At 37.1% G+C, this 9,323-nt stretch overlaps 1 pseudogene; it reads right to left on the bottom strand.

Annotated features, from left to right (window-relative positions):
- Positions 1-920: 920 nt before the first annotated feature.
- On the bottom strand, positions 921-1,050 carry LOC116274389 (annotated as a pseudogene).
- Positions 1,051-9,323: the final 8,273 nt, after the last annotated feature.

The following is a 9,323-nucleotide window of genomic DNA, read 5'->3' as shown; positions in this document are numbered from 1 at the left end:
ATTAGAGATGGGAGACATCTTAGGAGACATCTAGTCTACTACTTTCATTTTGTAGAAATCCAGAGAAGTTTATTCAGCATGTTGTCATATCTTTTATGTAGCATTTAACACTTCTAAATCTTCTCTTTAAGGGTTATATTTAAAATAATGTTACTCTAATTACTTAAAACAATCATTTTGACTTGCATAGAAATTTTTATTTACCTTCAATTTCAGTATTTGTTGACATTCTATAAGTTCTCAAAGTGCTTCATGATATACAAGGATACAAAAAAGAGACTCTTATTTTCTAAACTAAATCAAAATTTAAAATCCCAATGAAGCAATAGCTTAAGATAAATATGAGAAGAACCACAGGAGTTCTATGGAAAAGATTGAAGATCATATTGAGGGTAATAAAGAGTCCTTTCATAAAGATGATAGACATTTAAAGAGGCCTTGTAGGATGTGTAGGATGTTGAATATTGAACTTGAGGAGTGGTGGATAAGGGCATGTGGACAGATTAAAGCATAAGCACAGGCTCAGAGGCAGAAAAATATTTGACATTTGGATGGCAAATGCATTCTAGTTTGCTTTACCGTGGCACAGGCTAGGCATGGGAATAGTGGGAAAATGACAAAATAACTGAACTGACTTCTTGAATTTTTGTAGATTGTGACACATGGTAGCCCAATAAAAATCAAGAAAATGTAAGATGAGATGAGTAAGATAAACATTTACATCAATTTTTATTTGTATAAGTTTAAGTACCTTCATAAATGGAGTTAAATAACAGAGCCTTGAAAGCCACCAGATTTTTTATCTTTGGCGTCTGAAAAAAGAAGTTAACAAAGATCTAAGAAAGAACAAGAGCCATTTTCAATGTGACATGAATATAAAGATTTCTCAATGAATCATACATGGAAGATTAAATTTCATTTTTAATAATCCTAAAACTATCTTCAGCATTGAATTGAACATTAAAGATGATAACCAATATTGACATATTAAAATAACTTAGAGGGTTTCATTTTCTACACTTGATCTTAGCCAAAAGGCTGAGAAGCGATGAGGGTTTCATTTTCTGGATAGGGGATATTAGATAACTCAAGTGGCCTTCAGTTTTTAAATATCTGAAAACACTAGATCAAATATAACAACTATCTATTTAAACGCTCCCAAAAGAATTGGAAAATCTCAAGAGAGATAAACAATGAGGAAAAAATTCCTGGAGCAAAAGGTAATGTGGCAACCACCTTGAAAGGTTGGGGTCGGCGTTGGTTCCATCTCTCAGTAACAAGAATTGGAATTTAACACTCCTTGGGGACGGCAAGTGATGTCGTGGATCTACATGAGTCAGGGAGTTGAAAAAGAAACAGAAAATAAAATGAAAAACGATCAGCACGTTGCAACACCAGTGACTAGATCAAGGGTGAACCAGAAAAATATCTATCCCATGGCACAGGGAGCCAACTTACCTTTTTCAGTTTCAACTGGGAGTTGGTGTGGCAGAATTTTTCCTCTGATAATTTGCAAATATAGGTCTGCCTTCACATTAATTTGGGGCTCAGTTTTACTCTATGTAGGTGATTAATACATTGAGAAATTAAAACATCATCCCAGCTATACTACTGCTAGTAACACTGGGTTGAAGCAACCACAAATAACTTTAGAAGCCAGGTTTCATGGAATTTAGAGCTTTTTAAGGGTACGTTGGATGGTTGTTTTTCTTCCTGAAGGAGAGTAGAGATGCAGATTAACTTTAGATTTTGTTAAATCAGTAGGTTATTCATATGGAAACAAAAATGAATCTACAGATTACAACATAAACCAAAACCAATTCCAGGTGTATTAAAGGTTCAAACATGAAAATGAAACTAAATTCTTTTCAGAAGAAAACATAGAAAAAAAGATTTTTGACATCATGCTAGGGATGGATTTCTTTCTTTTTTTTTTTTTTTGAGACAGAGTCTCGCGCTGTCGCCCAGGCTGTAGTGCAGTGGCCGGATCTCAGCTCACTGCAAGCTCCGCCTCCCGGGTTCACGCCATTCTCCGGCCTCAGCCTCCCGAGTAGCTGGGACTACAGGCGCTGCCACCTCGCCCGGCTGTTTTTTGTATTTCTTAGTAGAGACGGGGTTTCACCGTGTTAGCCAGGATGGTCTCGATCTCCTGACCTCGTGATCCGCCCATCTCGGCCTCCCAAAGTGCTGGGATTACAGGCTTGAGCCACCGCGCCCGGCCTGGGATGGATTTCTTAAGCAAGACTCAGCATCAAAAAGATTAATTTAAATTTAAAAGATTATATTCTATATATCATAAGACACTGTAAACACTGTTGGTGAGAGTACAAATTGGTACAATGACTTTGGAGGGCAATTAAAGCCACATATTGTAAACCTAAAGATGTACATAACCTTAAAACCCAAAAATTCCATTCCTACATGTATAATCTAGGGACACTTCCTTATATGCATACAGGACATACGTATAAGAATGTTGAAACATTGTGTGAAAAATTGGAAAAAACTTAGATGTATATCCACAGGAGAATTAATACATAAATTTTGTCATATTAATTCATTAAAATAAAAGGAAATTATGAATTAGAGCCAAATTATAATATAGAAAATCTAAAAATATAACCTTGCATATATATATAACATACATACATATACATGGCATAAGTATAGTATGCTACTATTTTGTAAAGAATAGAAACATGAACAACACTTATTATATGCACATACATAGTTTATGTAGTAAAATTATAAAAACATGCTTGTAAGTTATAAACACCAAATTTAGGATAATGGCTCTTTCGAGGTAGGGAGAGAGATGAATGGAAATTTTTCTTAAACTAGGTAGTTTATTAAACCTATACTTTTTAATGTGGCTGAAATCTTTCATAATATTAATTAAAGCAACTTAATAACAACTTAATGCCATAATTTTATTTTATATTTATTTATTTATTTATTTATTTTTTAGTAGAGACAGGGCTTCACCATGTTGGCCAGACTGATCTTGAACTCCTGACCTCAAGCAGTCCACCTGCTTCGGCCTCCCAAAATGCTAGGATTATAGGTGTGAGCCCACCACTCCTGGCCTGGATTCTCTCTTTTTTTTTTTTAATTATACTTTAAGTTCTAGGGTATATGTGCACAATGTGCAGGTTTGTTACATATGTATACATGTGCCATGTTGGTGTGCTGCACCCATTAACTCATCATTTACATTAGTTTTATCTGCTAATGCTATCCCTCCCCACTACCCCTCCCCACAACAGGACCCGGTGTGTGATGATCCCCTTCCTGTGTCCAAGTGATCTCATTGTTCAATTCCCACCTATGAGTGAGAACATGTGGTATTTAGTTTTCTGTTCTTGCAATAGTTTGCTGAGAATGATGGTTTCCAGCTGCATCCATGTCCCTACAAAGGACACAAACTCATCCTTTTTATGGCTGCATAGTATTCCATGGTGTATATGTGCCACATTTTCTTAATCCAGTCTGTCACCGATGGACATTTGGGTTGATTCCAAGTCTTTGCTATTGTGAATAGTGCTGCAATAAACATACGTGTGCATGTGTCTTTATAGCAGCATGACTTATAATCCTTTGGGTATATCCCCAGTAATGGGATGGCTGGGTCAAATGGTATTTCTAGTTCTAGATCCTTGAGGAATCGCAACACTGTTTTTCACGATGGTTGAGCTAGTTTACAGTCCCACCAACAGTGTAAAAGTGTTCCTATTTCTCCACATCCTCTCCAGCACCTGTTGTTTCCTGACTTTTTAATGATTGCCGTTCTAACTGGAATGAGATGGTATCTCATTGTGGTTTTGATTTGCATTTCTCTGATGGCGAGTGATTACGAGCATTTTTTCATGTGTCTACTGGCTGTATGAATGTCTTCTTTTGAGAAATGTCTGTTCATATCCTTTGCCCACTTTTTGATGGGGTTGTCTGTTTTTTTCTTGTAAATTTGTTTGAGTTCTTTGTAGGTTCTGGATATTAGCCCTTTGTCTGATGAGTAGATTGCAAAAATTTTCTCCCATTCTGTAGGTTGCCTGTCCACTCTGATGGTAGTTTCTTTTGCTGTGCAGAGGCTCTTTAGTTTAATTAGATCCCATTTGTCAATTTTGGCTTTTGTTGCCATTGCTTTTGGTGTTTTAGACATGAAGTCCTTGCCCATGCCTATGTCCTGAATGGTATTACCTAGGTTTTCTTCTAGGGTTTTTATGGTATTAGGTCTAACATTTAAGTCTCTAATCCATCTTGAATTAATTTTCATATAAGGAGTAAGGAAAGGATCCAGTTTCAGCTTTCTACTTATGGCTAGCCAATTTTCCCAGCATCATTTATTAAATAGGGAATCCTTTCCCCACTTCTTGTTTTTGTCAGGTTTGTCAAAGATCAGATGGCTGTAGATGTGTGGTATTATTTCTGAGGACTCTGTTCTGTTCCATTGGTCTATATCTCTGTTTTGGTACCAGTACCATGCTGTCTTGGTTACTGTAGCCTTGTAGTATAATTTGAAGTCAGGTAGCATGATGCCTCCAGCTTTGTTCTTTTGACTTAGGATTGTCTTGGCAATGTGGGCTCTTTTTTGGTTCCATATGAACTTTAAAGTAGTTTTTTCCAATTCTGTGAAGAAAATCATTGGTAGCTTGATGGGGTGGCATTGAATCTATAAATTACCTTGGGCAGTATGTCCATTTTCACAATATTGATTCTTTTTATCCATGAGCCTGGTATGTTCTTCCATTTGTTTGTGTCCTCTTTTATTTCACTGATCAGTGGTTTGTAGTTCTCCTTGAAGAAGTCCTTTACATCCCTTGTATGTTAGATTCCTAGGTATTTTATTCTCTTTGAAGCTATTGCGAATGGGAGTTCATTCATGATTTGACTCTCTGTTTGTCTGTTACTGGTGTATAAGAATGCTTGTGGGCCGGGCGCGGTGGCTCATGCCTGTAATCCCAGCACTTTGGGAGGTCGAGACGGGCAGATCACGAGGTCAGGAGATCGAGACCATCCTGGCTAACATGGTGAAATCCTGTCTCTACTAAAAATACAAAAAATTAGCCGGGCGTGGCGGTGGGCGCCTGTAGTCCCAGCTACTCGGGAGGCTGAGGCAGGAGAATGGCGTGAACCTGGGAGGGGGAGCTTGCAGTGAGCAGGGATAGTGCAACTGCGCTCCAGCCTGGGCGACAGAGCGAGACTCAATCTCAAAAAAAAAAAAAAAAAAAAAAAGACCGCTTGTGATTTTTTGCACATTAATTTTGTATCCTGAGACTTTGCTGAAGTTGCTTATCAGCTTAAGGAGATTTTGGGCTGAGACAATGGGGTTTTCTAAATATACAATCATGCCATCTGCAAACAGGGACAATTTGATTTCTTCTTTTCCTAACTGAATACCCGTTATTTCTTTCCCTTGCCTGATTGCCCTAGCCAGAACTTCCAACACTATGTTGAATAGGAGTGGTGAGAGAGGGCATCCCTGTCTTGTGCCAGTTTTCAAAGGGAATGCTTCCAGTTTTTGCCCATTCAGTATAATCTTGGCTATGGATTTGTCATAAATAGCTCTTATTATTTTGAGATACGTTCCTTCAATACCGAATTTATTGAGAGTTTTTAGCATGAAAGGCTGTTGAATTTTGTCAAAGGCCTTTTCTGCATCTATTGAGATAATCATGTGGTTTTTGTCTTTGGTTCTGTTTATATCCTGGATTACGTTTATTGATTTGCGTATGTTGAACCAGCCTTGCATCCCAGGGATGAAGCCCACTTGATCATGGTGGATTAGCTTTTTGATGTGCTGCTGGATTTTGTTTGCCAGTATTTTATTGAGGATTTTTGCATTGATGTTCATCAGGGATATTGGTTTAAAATTCTCTTTTTTTGTTGTTTCTCTGCCAGGCTTTGGTTTCAGGATGATGTTGGCCTCATAAAATGAGTTAGGGAGGATTCCTTCTTTTTCTATAGATTGGAATAGTTTCAGAAGGAATGGTACCAGCTCCTCCTTGTACCTCTGGTAGAATTCGGCTGTGAATCCGTCTGGTCCTGGACTTTTTTTTGGTTGGTAGGCTATTAATTATTGCCTCAATTTCAGAGCCTGCTATTGGTCTATTCAGGGATTCAACTTCTTCCTGATTTAGTCTCGGGAGAGTGTAAGAGTCCAGGAAATTAACCATTTCTTCTAGGTTTTCTAGTTTATTTGCATAGAGGTGTTTATAGTATTCTCTGATGGTAGTTTGTATTTCTGTGGGGTCGGTGGTGATATCCCCTTTATCATATTTTATTGAGTCTATTTGATTCTTCTCTCTTTTCTTCTTTATTAGTCTTGCTAGCAGTCTATCAATTTTGTTGATCTTTTCAAAAAACCAGCTCCTGGATTCATTGATTTTTTGGAGAGTTTTTTGTGTCTCTATCTCCTTCGGTTCTGCTCTGATCTTAGTTATTTCTTGCCTTCTGCTAGCTTTCGAATGTGTTTGCTCTTGCTTCTCTAGTTCTTCTAATTGTGATGTTAGGGTGTCAATTTTAGAAATTTCCAGCTTTCTCTTGTGGGCATTTAGTGCTATAAATTTCCCTCTACACACTGCTTTAAATGTGTCCCAGAGATTCTGGTATGTTGTATCTTTGTTCTCATTGGTTTCAAAGAACATCTTTATTTCTGCCTTCATTTCGTTATGTACCCAGTAGTCATTCAGGAGCAGATTATTCGGTTTCCATGTAGTTGAGCGGTTTTGATTGAGTTTCTTAGTCCTGAATTCTAGTTTGATTGCACTGTGTTCTGAGAGAGAGTTTGTTATAATTTCTGTTCTTGTACATTTGCTGAGGAGTGCTTTACTTCCAGCTATGTGGTCGATTTTGGAATAAGTGCGATGTGGTGCTGAGAAGAATGTATATTCTGTTGATTTGGGGTGGAGAGTTCTGCAGATGTGTATTAGGTCCGCTTGGTGCAGTTGAGTTCAATTCCTGGATATCCTTGTTAAGTTTCTGTCTCGTTGATCTGTCTAATGTTGACAGTGGGGTGTTGAAGTCTCCCATTATTATTGTATGGGAGTCTAAGTCTCTTTGTAAGTCTCTAAGGACTTGCTTTATGAATCTGGGTGCTCCTGTATTGGGTGCATATATATTTAGGATAGTTAGTTCTTCCTGTTGAATTGATCCCTTTACCATTATGTAATGGCCTTCTTTGTCTCTTTTGATCTTTGATGGTTTAAAGTGTGTTTTATCAGAGACTTGGATTGTAACCCCTGGTTTTTTTTTGTTTTCCATTTGCTTGGTAGATCTTCATCCATCCCTTTATTTTGAGCCTATGTGTGTATCTGCATGTGAGATGGGTCTCCTGAATACAGCAAACTGATGGGTCTTGACTCTTTATCCAATTTGCCAGTCTGTGTCTTTTAATTGGAGCATTTAGTCCATTTACATTTAAGGTTAATATTGTTATGTGTGAACTTGATCTTGTCATTGTGACATTAACTGGTTATTTTGCTCATTAGTTGATGCAGTTTCTTCCTAGCATCGATGGACTTTACATTTTGGCATGTTTTTGCAATGGCTGGTACCGGTTGTTCCTTTCCATGTTTAGTGCTTCCTTCAGGGTCTCTTGTAGGGCAGGCCTGGTGGTGACAAAATCTCTAAGCAGTTGCTTGTCTGTAAAGGATTTTATTTCTCCTTCACTTATGAAACTTAGTTTGGCTGGATATGAAATTCTGGGTTGAAAATTGTTTTCTTTTTTTTTTTTTTTCAATAAGACAGGCTGTAACACATACACAGTATACTTTTCATGGCCACTGCTAACAATTTTAATAGAGATGTGGAAATAACACCGATAAACACCTCAGAAATAACATCAATGGTTTGAAATCAGTTGTATGTTTGCTATCATGGAGATAAATAACATGGAAGAGTAAACAGATTTCAAATTATTAAACTATATATATATATAGGCAGAATCATTGAGGTATACAGTTTCCTAGACTATATCTGTACATTAAACGCCTATCAGCAACTGTATTGTCAATTTGAAATCAATATATCTTCTAGATGAAGCACAGTTAAATACGTTCGTTATTAATGCATGAATGTATTCATGCATGTCTTTTTGTAACACTGAGCTTCTAAAGAGGAACCTTAATGGAACTTTAGAGAACTACCTTAGGCTTACTTGGTGCTTTAAGAATTTATGTTTGCCTATAAGAGTTTGGATTCCTTGTTCAAATGATCAATAATCCTTAAAATGATGAATTCAGGGTTGCATTACAATCCTTTCTTCAAATAATCCAGTTTATATTCTTCTTTAACCCATTAATTTTTTTTCTAACTTTTTGGACTTGCCATCACAGTATATCTTCCTTTTATTAAAGTATACATTTATTTTACCAGAAGGTCTTTTACACTTTTCTTAAGGACATTTCAAGTGTTTTATTCTATGGTTACCCATTTTATTTACCTCCATAATCACAGCAAACATACAACTGACTCCAAACCTTCGATGTTATCTCCAATGTCTGATCTTTTGTGTGTACTCACTTAGGGATCCTGTTAAGTTTTTCCATATCACCTCTTATATGGAGCAACTTTCTGATTAATATGCAAAACTTTAATTTTTCCTTCCTTTTACAAATCTACATTTTTAGTAAAATGAAAATTGTTTTCATTAAGAATGTTGAATATTGGCCCCCAGTCTCTTCTGGCTTGTAGAGTTTCTGCCAAGAGATCTGCTGTTAGTGTGATGGGCTTCCCTTTGTGGGTAACCTGACCTTTCTCTCTGGCTGCCCTTAACATTTTTTCCTTCATTTCAACTTTGGTGAATCTGACAATTATGTGTCTTGGAGTTGCTCTTCTCGAGGAGTATCTCTGTGGCGTTCTCTGTATCTCCTGAATTTGAATGTTGGCCTGCCTTACTAGGTTGGGGAAGTTCTCCTGGATGATATCCTGAAGAGTGTTTTCCAACTTGGTTCCATTTTCTCCCTCACTTTCAGGCACACCAATCAGACATAGATTTGGTTTTTTCACATAATCCTATATTTCTTGGAGGCTTTGTTCATTTTGTTTTACTCTTTTTTCTCTACACTTCTCTTCTTGCTTCATTTCATTCACTTGATCTTCAATCATTGATACTCTTTCTTCCAGTTGATTGAGTCGGTTACTGAAGCTTGTGCGTTTGTCACGTATTTCTCGTGTCATGGTTTTTATCTCTATCACTTCGTTTATGGCCTTCTCTGCATTGATTATTCTAGTTATCCATTCTTCCATTCTTTTTTCAAGATTTTTAGTTTCTTTGCGCTGGGTACGTAGTTCCTCCTTTAGCTCTGAGAAGTTTGATCGACCGA

This window comes from Papio anubis, chromosome 3 (assembly GCF_008728515.1).
Source record: "Papio anubis isolate 15944 chromosome 3, Panubis1.0, whole genome shotgun sequence".
NCBI lineage: Eukaryota > Metazoa > Chordata > Mammalia > Primates > Cercopithecidae > Papio > Papio anubis.
The sequence above is the reverse complement of the archived record's forward strand: the minus strand, read 5'-3'. Positions and strand labels throughout refer to the sequence as shown.